General features: G+C 40.0%; 1 protein-coding gene and 1 long non-coding RNA gene across 6 annotated transcripts in view; one reads left to right on the forward strand and one right to left on the reverse strand.

Moving 5' to 3' along the window:
• Nucleotides 1-12,981, reverse strand: part of FOXN3 (forkhead box N3) — a 324,200-nt gene that overhangs the window by 234,789 nt on the left and 76,430 nt on the right. The window lies entirely within an intron of this gene.
• LOC132248808 (uncharacterized) lies at nucleotides 268-7,958 on the forward strand. Its single transcript, XR_009460241.1, has 3 exons — nucleotides 268-418; nucleotides 1,034-1,153; nucleotides 6,380-7,958. It is a non-coding gene; the product is annotated as an uncharacterized LOC132248808 (long non-coding RNA).

The raw sequence follows: 12,981 nt of genomic DNA on the forward strand, positions 1-12,981 counted from the left end.
TGACGTCTGGCTCAAACTGTCATATAATATAGGCATACAGAAAGGTGCCGTAAACCCTGCTGGACAGCTGCACAGGAATGCAATGAAGTCCCAATGTCATGCCAAGTCTGTATTGTAATTCACTAGGGAGACCTGAAACTAAGTTTAGCGCTTATCTGGAATCAATTCTCTTACCCTCACTCTATAAAAGTCAACCTTCTCTCCCTTAATGAAAAAAGTGATATTCACTCTAGCTTTGCCTTTTCTATATTTCGACTTCAGGTATCACTGACTGTGTTTAATAGTATCGGTCCTGTAGAGCAACCTTCTGAAAAGGTCAAAACAAAACACTGAAAGCCAAATTCATCTCTGGAACAACTCCATTGACTTCAGAAGTGTTCCACCTGGGATAGATCCAGCCTTAACTATTTCCATTAAGGTAAGTGGAATAGAAGTGTACTTGTTGTCTTAACTTTACTTTTCAATTGATTTGTTCTCTTCTGCTCTGTGTGCTTCATTGCAATCAATGGGAATATGTCTATTAGAGAAAGTTACAGCAGAAAACATCTAAATAGCTTTTAAAAAACCCAGCTTCTCAATTTATAATGAATGTCAGGGACATGAGAGGGTAACAGAGTCAGTGTGTACTGAAGTGCTTTATGTTTTGACAGAGGATAGATGTAAGCAGCTACAGGAAAATGTTTTTTTATGTATAAAAGCTACATTACAGTAAACAGAAATCCTACTTGAAGATCTGCTATTAAGAGGAGACACGCAGCCTACTGTCCCTGAGCAACAATTGCAGAGACAGTTTAGAGATTATAGGGATGGACACTAGGAAATGTAACCGAGATTCAGGATATGGGTCAAATGGAAACAAATCACTTTTCCATAACTATATTCTCAGTCCTACGCTAACATTTGCACTGGTCCTTGTCAGCCATGCTGACAAGTCTCTTTTCCTAGTAGATTTAAGACTGTGAGAACAATCTCAAACCACTTTCTTTAAAGTACTTGCTGATTTTCTTACTAACTTGCTAATGTTGCTTGCTAGAACTATTCCATAATGCAGTGATTCTCAACCAAGTTTACATGGCAGCATGGGGTGCTACAAGATCATTTGAAGGGTGCCATGAGGTGCAAGGAGATAAGCCAGGTGTGAGGAGATAAGCAGGTAAGCAAAGATTCAGTCTGTCTCTGGCAATACTCTGTCCCCACTCCCTGGCTCCTCTACAAGGAGGTAGGCATTGTAATAAATAAATTAGTTCTTGAAATAGGGTGCCACTCAATGCACAAAAGTTATTGAGTGTGCCTTGTACTTCAAAAGGTTGAGAACCATGACCCTAGCCCATCAAAACATTCCAAATAAATGTGTGTTCTGTAGACTGCAACATTACCTGAAACATCATTATCCAAGACACTTTTTATATTATATTTTGCATGTAACAAGAATTCATCTCCTTGTGACTAACCACCTGCCCCCTCAAATTATTAAAACAGTCAGTGGCTGAAATTGCTTTAAAAAATGACGACATGCTACTGGGCTTTAACACTGTCCTGTTTGAGCATGTTTCTCTTTCAATCTAAAGCTAAAGTTTGGATTTTCACTTTAAAACTCTGCCTTAAGGGTGCACAGATGTATACTGATGAGGGCCTTTACTCTAGATTTCATTTTGCATTTCATTTTCATGGACAGATTTCCAACTGTGGCCTCCATGCTGACACTGGATGCCTCAGCAAGAGGTTTAAAGTTGCTGCAGATTCTGCACAGTAGTTTATAGTACCTCACATTCTGATGACAGGGGAAGAAAACAGTTGCAGAGACTGATAGGGTATGTATAGGTATTACATTCAGATTGACTTAACCAGAGTAAGGTAGCTCTAAAAACTCAATCATGCAGGTGTTTGGAGGGTTTAATTCACCCAAAAATGGCATGCCTGATCTAAGTTAACTCACCCCAGTTTGTGCATTAACCTAGATTGAGAAAGGGTCAACCTGATCTAGGAAAGGATTAACCCAATCTCGCAAATACCTGCACATATTTGCAGCACAACCCTGGGACTGGGAAAGCCCAGCTGCTTGTCCCAGGCCTGGGGTTATGCTATTCTCCTCCCCCCCATTTGGGCTATTTTCAGGCACCTTTGTTTCCACACACCCCCATCCCTCCCCTCCCCCCCCACCCCGAACCAGGCAACCCCTCCCCACAGACCTGCCATCTCCTCTCTCCCTACCCAAGTTACTTGCCTCAGGCTCCCCACACCACTCCTGACAGCGGCAAATGGCTATACGCACTCTAAGTATAGGTACCTTAAAGCAAGCTGCCTAAACTTAGACTGGACGTAGTGAACATTTGTCTGCACCCAGGGAGGACACAATCAGCTAGACTGCAGCAGCCGCAGCGATGGGTTTATTTTCTATGTGATTCTGTGTTGTTAGGTTTGAGGTAGGGATGGTTATTTTCACATGACATATATTTATTGAGCTGTTGACTTGTTGCTGAACTATTACAATGTTCCCCTTCTACGATAGCAGTGCCTTGGACCTCTTCTACTAAATAAAGGGTCCTGACTCCTTTATCACAAAGCAGGAATTTACATGGGCTCTCATGGACTTCTTGTTTGATGGCTCTGTTATGAACTATAGAAGAAAGATTATATCAATGCCAACAATTATTTTGATGTCTTGCAATCTATCTCTTGTCAATTCAGCATCAGCGACCAGGTCTCAGGTGCTAATAGCCATCATTTAAAGGTTGCTTTTAATGCACAATCAGTCAAGGAAAAAGCAATCATTTTAAGGGATACTATAATATTGATTTACTTTGCATCATTGGAATGTCTTACCATAATGGATGAGATATTCATGACCAATGAGTTACACTTCTCCCTGCAAAGATATTCTAGAGTTGTAAATCATTAGTCAAATAAGAATTTGGCTGAGGAAAGAGGCTTTTCCTGCCCTTCTTGTTTGTTTTTAAAATTCCAAACTTTACCTACTGAACACATCACTCACTTTAACTCACTTATTCTGAATAAGCATGTGACTCCCAGAGTAATCCAATTTTCCTACCAATCAACAAAATGTTCTTCTCTTGATCACTTCACATCACCCATTAGCCTGGGGCCACTTCAATGTCAGATTTGGCATTCATTGAAATACCTCCATTACAATATAGTTTTCTGCATGCTACCAGCACAATTTACAGTGTATTCAGAGAATGCCTTCTTGGAAATAATGTTAATCAGGATATTTTTTCTCTTTAAGGTGTTCTTGATTGGGTGCTTTTAAATAAACTGTTAGTCAAATTTACTCTTACTATTTCTGAAGTCCTTACTAGAACTGAGACAATGCTATTTAGGGGTTACAGTGCAAGTTTAATGGATCAAACTAATTTCAAGAAGGGCCTATTAAACTCTAATTTGTCAGGTTTCATTACATTCAATACTTACTCCCAATGACTGTCATTTTCCTGGATCATTTTGTTCACTGGAAAATTATGTACCATACTTTTGTACCCCATTCTTTTTTGTACTTTATTCAGAAAAATTAAAGCCAGCTCATTCTTCACTACTTCTATCTGGAATAACAGTACTGCAAAGGAAGGGTTAAGAATTCACTTTCAAATATATTTATCTGAAAAGCAGGTATAACTCTTTTACAAACAGCTAAGTGTCAATGCCAAGCCAAGCTGATTCAGAGTAATAAAAGCACTTCTGTAAAGCTTTTAGGCGTCACTATATCCCTCACAAGTTCCCCCCACTTGTGTTTCTACTTCATCATCCAATCTCATCATCACCTTGACCACTCTAAGTTATTTTCTTTCCAAATGGATCGATTTCAAAACAGTTCATCTGTACTAATGCACAGCACAGGTTTTGGTGATTCCACTTTGTTTCAATTGTTTCTTTGAAGAAAATTCAATCCTGTTAAGCCAACAAAGATTTTCTCTCTGCTAAGAATACCTGAGCTAAGTTCTCCACTGACTCACTGGGTGCATCTACATGTGCCCCTACAGCACAGTAACAGCTATTACTGCACCATGCTGGTGGCATGGTTATTTTTAGCCACTATATTGCCATAGCAGTGTGCTATAGTGAGGGAGCATGTTGCTATGGCAATGTAGCTGCAGCATTATGGTTTGTACTCACCAATGCTACGTCGCTGTAGCACATTGCTACAGCGACATAGCGTCTTGTGTAGATGCACCCACTGGGTAATTTCAACTTCTGAAATTTTACTCTGAATTTTAACACTGATATGACTGAGAAGTCCCACTTCAGTTTCTGATCCTCATTATTTGTAACACACAACAGTAACAATAAGGTAGCACCTACCTTATCATGAAGCAATAAAATAATTTATTTTTATGAGTGAGATAGAAACACATAGGGCCACCTCCTAGTGAACTTATGAATTGGGAAGAGGAACCCCAGTAAGTGGCTTGGTGGCCTTTACAAGTGTTGGTTTTGACTTGCCATGGCAAGGAACTTGCTTCTCAGAAAGGATGGAAGGAAGGAAGTGTAAGTTGCATATGAAACCGATCCAGTTTCCAGGGGCTACTATTTGTGCAGCCAGTTCTAGCTGATCTGTAGGGTGAGACAACTCTGATCAGTGTTGGAAAGTGAACTCTAATTTGTTCAGTCATTCCACCCTGAGTGATGCAAAGTCTGAGGATGAGAAAGCCCCAGACAGAAAGAGGGAGAGAAAAGGTTAAATAGAACAAAATACATGATCTTCCAGTTGCTGCTTATATAGTCTGTCTTGACATCTCTTCCATGTGAGATAACAGCTTCTAGATAATAAGAGCATAGGAGCACAAAGGCCTGTCCCAGGAGAGGCTGTAACACTGCCTGGTGGCTATTCAACCCTTGCTTTACCCAGATCCTCCCCTTCTGTTCGTCTGCCATGCCTTGATGTGCTTATACCTTTAAGAAAAGGGAGGCTGCCCCACAAATTCCCGAGCAACCTTTCATCCACTCCTGTCTTGCTCCCAGGCCTAAATCTGTTCTGGTTCTGTCCTTGAGCCCACTCTGGCTCCCATCTCCACACTATTCCCAGGTACATAGTCCCTCCTGGGCACTAGACCCTCCTGGTACTTCCCAGGTACCAGACCTTCTCTGGTCCTGTTTCCCCCCTTCACTCATACTCTTGCCCTGCTCATGGGCCTCTTGGGACCTTCTCTTCCTCTTAATCCCTCCTAAACCTCCAGATATTACCACAGGCTGTAATCTCCTAGATACTATTCAGGAGCTGCAGCCGTCCTGCCCAAGAGATGCTCTCTCAGCAGTCTCCAGGGCCAGACTGCCTGCTCAGCTCAGGCCCTGGAGTTATATACTGCAAGCCCATCCCCCTTCTGGGTCATGTGGCTCCTGATTGCCCCCTGCCACACCTGCTGCCTGCTTCATCTTCAGCTTGCCTGCTCTTAACGTAGCAGGAACACCAAGCCTCCTGCTACAAATTATGGGTAAATATTGTAGATTAGATAGAATAATGACCAAAAATGTCTCAGTCTAGAGCAATTTGGGGCCCTCTTTATAAAGGCCTTATATAGTGAATATGTGAAGTAATTTTATTAGCAATGTGTAAGGTTAAATACATTTTAATTTTTTTATCTAATCCTCAAGATCATTTTATTTAAAACACTACTAGCTACATGAAGCCAGGGTATTTACAAAGATCTATTCTTTACATTACACACGTATCTTGTCTTTGAAAAGAAGTACCAGTAAGTTTGATCAGAAACTCTGTTCAACTAATCATCTGTAAATTTACATTTTCCTGAACCTACCTAATTTAGATGTTCATAAAGTGTCCATAAGAGTAGCATCCAACCTCAACCACAGAGCAGTGCCATCTTTTCATCACCCAGCATTGTTTTAATACTTCAGTTGGGTTCTAGACAAACTGTTCTGTCTTCATCAATCAACTTGTGAGAGTAGTAACTATGGTCTTTTTACATTGGACGGTTAACACAGTTTCAAAATAAATGGAAAGAAACTTTGTTCTACAAAAATGCTGTCTGAATTCTAATAAAGTTATAAATCAGTATGTTGAGTTAATTCTACTAAAGTTCCAACAAGCTTTGCATATGTAGCTATTTCAGCTACATATGCAAAGCAGTGGATCCCAATGTTTCTTAACCTTGGAAGGTTCAGAATTTAAACCAAATTCTGTGGTTCAGTCCATGCCTATACAGCCACAAAAGCTTCAGTAGGCCAAAGAAAAATCAGTAATATTTTCTCTTACTTCTCAATGACAAATTCATTACCAATTTTACACAGCATTTCAGTGAAACACCTCCTGCTTTATATATATGAAGCAAAAGCTCTATCTTGCAATATTAAACGTCGCTTCATTCCCTGTATTGAGGCTAATCCTGACCTACATGCTTTTTCACAGGGGTAACTGTACAGGATCAAGCCCTAAGAGATGAGAGAGCCAATTTGTTGTTCACTGCTCTAAAATCAGCACTGTAAAGAAAAGAAAACCTTGGAATGGCCTCCTTAATCACATTTGTGATTCAGACACTTGAGAAATCCAAGCCACTTTGAAAGATGTTGTTCAGTATCAACCGATTTAGAGTTAGTGCATGGTTTTGGTTTTGTTTGGGTTTTTTTAAATGAGACATCAGGAGCAGCAGACTTCCCTTTCACATATCGGTTCCACTTTTCTGGAGACACTTGACCACTGTCATCCTTGGTGTAACACCATAATCTTTAACAAATGGGATAAATGGAGCCCCATATGTCTCTGACATCTGGGAATTATGATTGTTTCCCTCTTTTCATCCATTTTTTAGGATATTGGACCTGGTTTTCTGTTTACACAGCACCCTGAGATTTTTGTACATATGAGATGTAAGTCATGCAATTAATATTGAACTATATGGCTGCAGTACAATTCTGCAGTCATTCATAGCACATAAATTAATTTAAAGTAAAACAAAATAAAACACTATAAATATTGTGCAAAGAATCAAGTTGGAGATTACTTTATTAGGCACATAGCAATCTGTTCAGTTGGCTTTCCTGCTTACTAAACATGGCATCAGACTCCATTTTGAATGTAAAATGAAGTTTTCTTTATGTAGTGTCTCATATCATCTATTGTATTCATATAGGGAGAAGCAGCTATGCAATGTCATTTCATATTCCAAACAATTTGCTATAGGCAACTACATAGTTACATTGTACAAATACATTTACATAAATCATTATTAGAATGTTTTATCTTAGCAACTTTATTTGGTTCCCAGAGCACAAATTAAATGCATGCTTAAAGCAGAATATTTTAGAGACAGTTATTCCTGAACTGTTTATGAGACAGGATTAGACATTTCCATCTAATTTTTCATTCATAATATAATTTCTTTAGTTTTCTTTGTACATTTAAAAACCACATGTCTGATTTGCAGGAGTTTTCCTTGAAGCGAGCAATAGAATAGATGACTATGCCACAATCTGTTCATTCATCAGTTTGTGTTTCCTTTGACTCACTGTGCATTATGTTCTAAACACTCATTAGGAAAGGCCAAGAGTGATAGTAAGTCCCACTAGCTGCTTGACATTATTATTTTACAAGCAAACTGTTGTTGTTAAACAAAATTTGCAAATAAAGTCACTGGAAGAGAAATCTATTTCTAGTAAATATTCCTCTCTCTAGATTAATTGCATTGAGCTAGTCCTCACTGGTTGAGATATATATTCCCTGTCCTCCCATACATTTCATGGTGAAATGCAGTCTTCTTAGTATTATGCAATTAGGAATGTGTTCCAAACATGGCTGTCTTTACTTTGAAAGGAATACTAGTCAGTATAAAAGTACAGGACTTGATTATCAGGTCATCATCATTCAGGTCATACTTCTGCCCCTGTAACTACAAGGGGCCCCATGGGTTAAGTGGACATGGTGTTTTATTCCCCCATAGGCTTGTACCAGATTCCTAATCTCTGCCCAGGTGGGGGCTCCAAAAATCACAGGTGTGTCACTGATCCCAGCTGTACAGAGGTTCACTCATATCTCTGCAGAGGGATTTCTGAGGGTAGGAGCGGGGATGGAGAATCTACCATTACCCAGATGCTGGAGTCCATTTTCCTTCTAGAGCAGAGGTTCAGCAGTAGCAGCAGGAAATGTAGTGGTGATAGCAAGGTGGCTAAACCACTACTCCACAATCCCTGGGTATTCCCCTGTTCCTGCTATGAAAGCTTTTCAAACAATATTCCTTCCTCTGCCTTTTGTCATAAGGTCCTCAGGCCTCCCTATTCAAAGTCAGTACAAAGACTCCCACCTCAGCTACTCCAGACTACTGGACAGCCCTGGTGAGAGGCTTACCTTGGATGGGCCCTCCAGTCCCAGATAAAAGTCACACTAAGAGATGGCAAGGTGCTCCATCGCCCCCTGCAATAGAATGCCGTCACAGTTTTTAAGAGATGCACCTTAGACGAATGCATCTTCCTCCTTCCTGCAGCACTTTGACACCCATACTCCAGTCTGTTTGTATGTCTTCTCCCACTCCTCCTTCCTCCCTGTTTCATTGCAAACAGCTGCGGTTAAGGCTACTACAACTACTCCCTCCCTGGGAAAGATAGAACCCAGAACAAACATTTAGAGCCTAGGTTAAATCCTTGGGAAAAAGGGACACTGACAAAATCTTGTGTAGTGGCCTTGCTCTCATAACTTGCATTTGTCTTGGTAAGAAACCAGTGTTGGCCTGGCAGGCACAGCTACCAGGCTTTTTCCATAAGTCACTGAGCCACTTATCAGAAGTATCACCTACTGCAGTTCATTTATAACATATAGGGTTTTGTCTTATTAGATGTAAATAGCTAGAGGCTACATCTACCTTTCTGTAGAAAGATAGTTTAATCCCACATGAAGGCCTCAAAAACACCAGCTTTGTGAATTAAACAGTTAAGCCCTTAGTTAATGCTGTAATTTCATAACATGAAATGCCTTTAACCAGATGACAAGGGAAAGAAAACTAAACAAAAAGATGGCAGCCCTAATTAAGAGACATTATTTACCTTAGCATTAATAGTGAGGAAACCTTGATAACAATAAGTTTTACATCACAATTTTCCTGCAGAAAGTCAGAAGCTTACTTTGAATTCCTCACACTTCTACTCACACTTACTGGTTTATGTGTTTCTGCTGTCTATAAGTATAGCTATCGGTTACCAAGCAATTGAAGCATCCATCTAGCTCTGCTGCAAACACTGCATCTGAGCTGAGATGCTTGGTTCTAGATGCAAATTCAAACCCAAGTTACACACAGTCTGAGTGTTTAGATTCAGTGTCCATCACCGAGAGAGGCCAGACCTGGGCAGTCTGGAGCTACATCCAGATCTGAAATCTGGTTTGTGCAGTGGGTGCTGAATTCCATGTTTCCCTTTGGACCTTCACTGCCTGATACTAATAAAGATACCCAGGTACTGTCTAGGTACATGCCAGAAGATGGAATCCCCAAGTGGAATTGTGACTGTGCAATGACACATACACACTACACTACAACTGAAGGAGGGGCAGTATAGTGCTTCTTTGCACCAATGAGAAGGTGGCTGACATCCATGCCCTTCCAGGCAGCTCCCACCCATTCTGGTGCTAGCACAGAGCAAGGACTATATTCTGCATTGGTATTCCTGTTGAAGCTTGTTCAGAAACACATGGGGAAATGGGTAAGTGAATTTCTTTGCACAAACACTCCATGCACTTTTTCAGAGTCTGGTCTGAATCTGTCCCTAAATATCCTAGGAAATTGCTTAAAATGTAGATACTTTCCATTCCATAACCATGGTGATATCATGTGAATAGCAAGTAACTAAGTACTGGGGAACCAACTGAAGCTTCAGTAATACAGCCATGGAAGATGGCAATAATTTATCATCTCTGCAGTAGTTTAATCCCAGATGCACCATTTGCTAATTTATTTCCATATGTACCTGGCAGACAGATTAATCAGCCATCTCTCTCTGAAACCTGGATTGCACTTTATCCCTTTAGTAAGCAAGAGCAAACAAATGCGCACAGCAAAATAGAGTTTCACTTAAAGGGACTCTGTCAGCTGTAATGTTGCTTGTACTTAACTATACCTTCTTAAAAATATAATGCCGACATCTGTTCTCATATCAGAAAGTCTCTTTGTTTATTCAAGTGTCTCTGCTAATAATTGAGAAAATAGAAGCAGAAATAGCGAGGACTCTTCCTTGTACTCCTGAGGTAGGCAGTGTGGTCAAGTACCTAGAATATTGGACTGGGATGCCAATTAACTCCGTTCTAGTTACCACTCTGCCACTGCCCTGCTGGGCAACTTTGGCCAAGTCACTTCCCCTCTCCATGACTCAGTCTCCTGGTCTGTAAAATATGGGAAATCATGCTTAGCTTTATGTAAAATGCTCTGGGATCTCCCAGTGAAAAGTTCTGTGTATGCATGCATATATGAGACAAGTATCATCATCATCTGTATTATTGCACGCCTAATGTACTTGAGCCTTACACTGGAAATCTTTGCATGTGTCTTGAAAGAGATAGTATTTGACAGAAGCGAACAGCTGCTACCATATGCCTTCAGTGATATGATTGTTAATACATTGTTAAGGTTACTTCTGGTGCCCTCTGAGGATCAGTTTAAAGTCCACTCTTCATTTTAATTATATGTCAATGTTGTTGGTATTAAACTTAATTAGTCATTTTAGATTCTTTGCTAGTCTCCATATAGTCCCTTCAGAAGACAATCAGATAGAGTGAAATGAATATTTAACTGGAGTTTGAAATGGAATGAGACCAAATAACTGTAAGTAAACCCAATCTAAATATTAGCATGGGAATTGAGCTGGTCTCTACGTTATCTGGTGTCACTCACATAATTCTGTGCCTCAACTTCCCTACCTGACAAAACCACTTTGATATCTTTGGAAGAATTCAGGCAGAATACTATTATTAAAAACACAAAAAGGCAATGACATGACTACCAAATATCAAATAGTTTATGAACTTAAATATCCTAGTAGTAGTTATAATCTGATACAAGTCAAAATATATAAATATTTGGATGTACTGCTGACAGATGATTTATACTAGAATAGTCATGTTGAACATGTCAATCTGGGAATCTAATCATTCAGGAGTTGGCATATTTTTTTGTTCATGCCTTTATAGAAGAAGCTGCTCCTATTTTTGCTGTCTTAAAATTTATATTTAACTAATAAAACTGAGTCTATTGAAAGAAAAGCTATTAGTTTTGTCACCAGCAGGTATGCAATCATTGAGTCAGTCACTCAGATCCTGGGCAGAGTTAAATTAGCTGCCTTTGTACTGTCCACACAGTAGTTGAAAACACAATAGTTACAAACTGTGTCAAAATTAACATGTTTAGAATCACGGGGTCACATTCTGTAACTTATATTTACCATAACTCCATGGTGTTGTTGTAAATAGAATTTGCTCCACAGGGTACATACAGTACGAGCATTTCCATCCACTAAGTAAAAAAACACAAGCCTAATGTCCTGTGTCTGACTTCCCGATCTGGGAAACCTACAGGACTCTGGGGTTCAAGATAATTTTGGTTCATTGTACTTCCAAACATGAAGCATTAGAATAACCATTCTGGACTCATGCATACTGAGGTAGCTGCAGAAACTACTAAAGGACTACCAGTAAAGTATCATTATGAAACAGCCTTCCCATGACAAAGTATTTTTTTGATCTAACAGAACAGAATGACAGAATGCAGATGGTGCAAATACTAGAGAAACAAGTAAGCACAGATCTTCTTTGTCTTATGGTCCAGAACCAAGAACCTGATCCTGCTTCCATTGAAGGAACAATTCCTACAAAAGATTGCTAAAATATTACGATAAATAAGGGCTTCTACGTGGCTGTAGGAAGCAGGTAGAGAAGGTTGTACCCTATTCTAACTTTGCTGTGCAAAGGATTAATTCCTCAGGCTCTGCATTAAATAAAGAGAAAGAGCTACAGAGGCATATCTTCAGCTTCAAGGAAGCAGGAGGGCAAGGAATACAGGTGAGTGGTTGGAATCATGTCTCCAGCCACACCCCCACCCCACAGGCTGAGCAACCAACTGTCCAAATGAACAGGAGAAGACAGAGAATATAGCATCCTGTCCAGGGTTGTAGCAAAACAGTCCCTCTTTTGATCCAGCGCAAGTGGAAGACCTTGGAGGAACTCGGCCCTAGGGTATGAACAGGCATCACATTTGTCCCAGGACCAGTTTTGCCTGTGTTTGTTCTGGGACAGAGAAGCCACAGGATTGGTGCGTAGACACATGACCCTTCTAATCAGAGTTTAGTGAGTGACTGAATGCACTGCTGCTTTCTGCTCTTGCTCCAATGATGCAAGCCCAGGACATCCATTCATACACACTTTGCAGCGCCCCAGGACAAAGTCTTTCTTAGCAGATCTTATTCTTCAAACCTTTTGGGGATCTGTTCGAAGACAACAGAAATGGATGTCTGAATGATTGCAGTTTGTCCCAGGAGAAAACCGATTATCTCAGGACAACTGTGATATCTATTTATAGCCCTAGAGGGGTGCCTGTTAGGGACATTTGTCCTCAAGGCTGTTCCTGGTGGTGGTGTGGCTATTCTCCACCCCCTCCTCAGAGCTGAGCCTGAAGACCTGATCTAGCCCATAGCTAGTGCAGATTGAATCTGTAACAAACAGCAGTGAATGCCATAATTCCTCTTCCCTCACAACAGCATCACAGATTTTCAAAAAGTTGTGTAGAGAGCATCACTTAGCAATTTATTTAGTGGCCATAAACTTCTTAAAAAAGCCTAAAGATTAAAGTTGATAATTTTATATTCTTTTCATTTTTCTCCTGAACAACCAAAATGGTATATTAAAGGCATCATTTTCTACTGATTAACACTGGATACAACATATTTTGACATTAAAAGAATCAATTAAAAACAGAACTGCCAAATACTTAAATGTCTTAGTATAACATGGCCTCATGTAACAGCTAAAATCTGTGCATCTAG

This window comes from Alligator mississippiensis, chromosome 2, assembly GCF_030867095.1.
Source record: "Alligator mississippiensis isolate rAllMis1 chromosome 2, rAllMis1, whole genome shotgun sequence".
In the NCBI taxonomy this organism is placed as follows: Eukaryota; Metazoa; Chordata; order Crocodylia; family Alligatoridae; genus Alligator; species Alligator mississippiensis.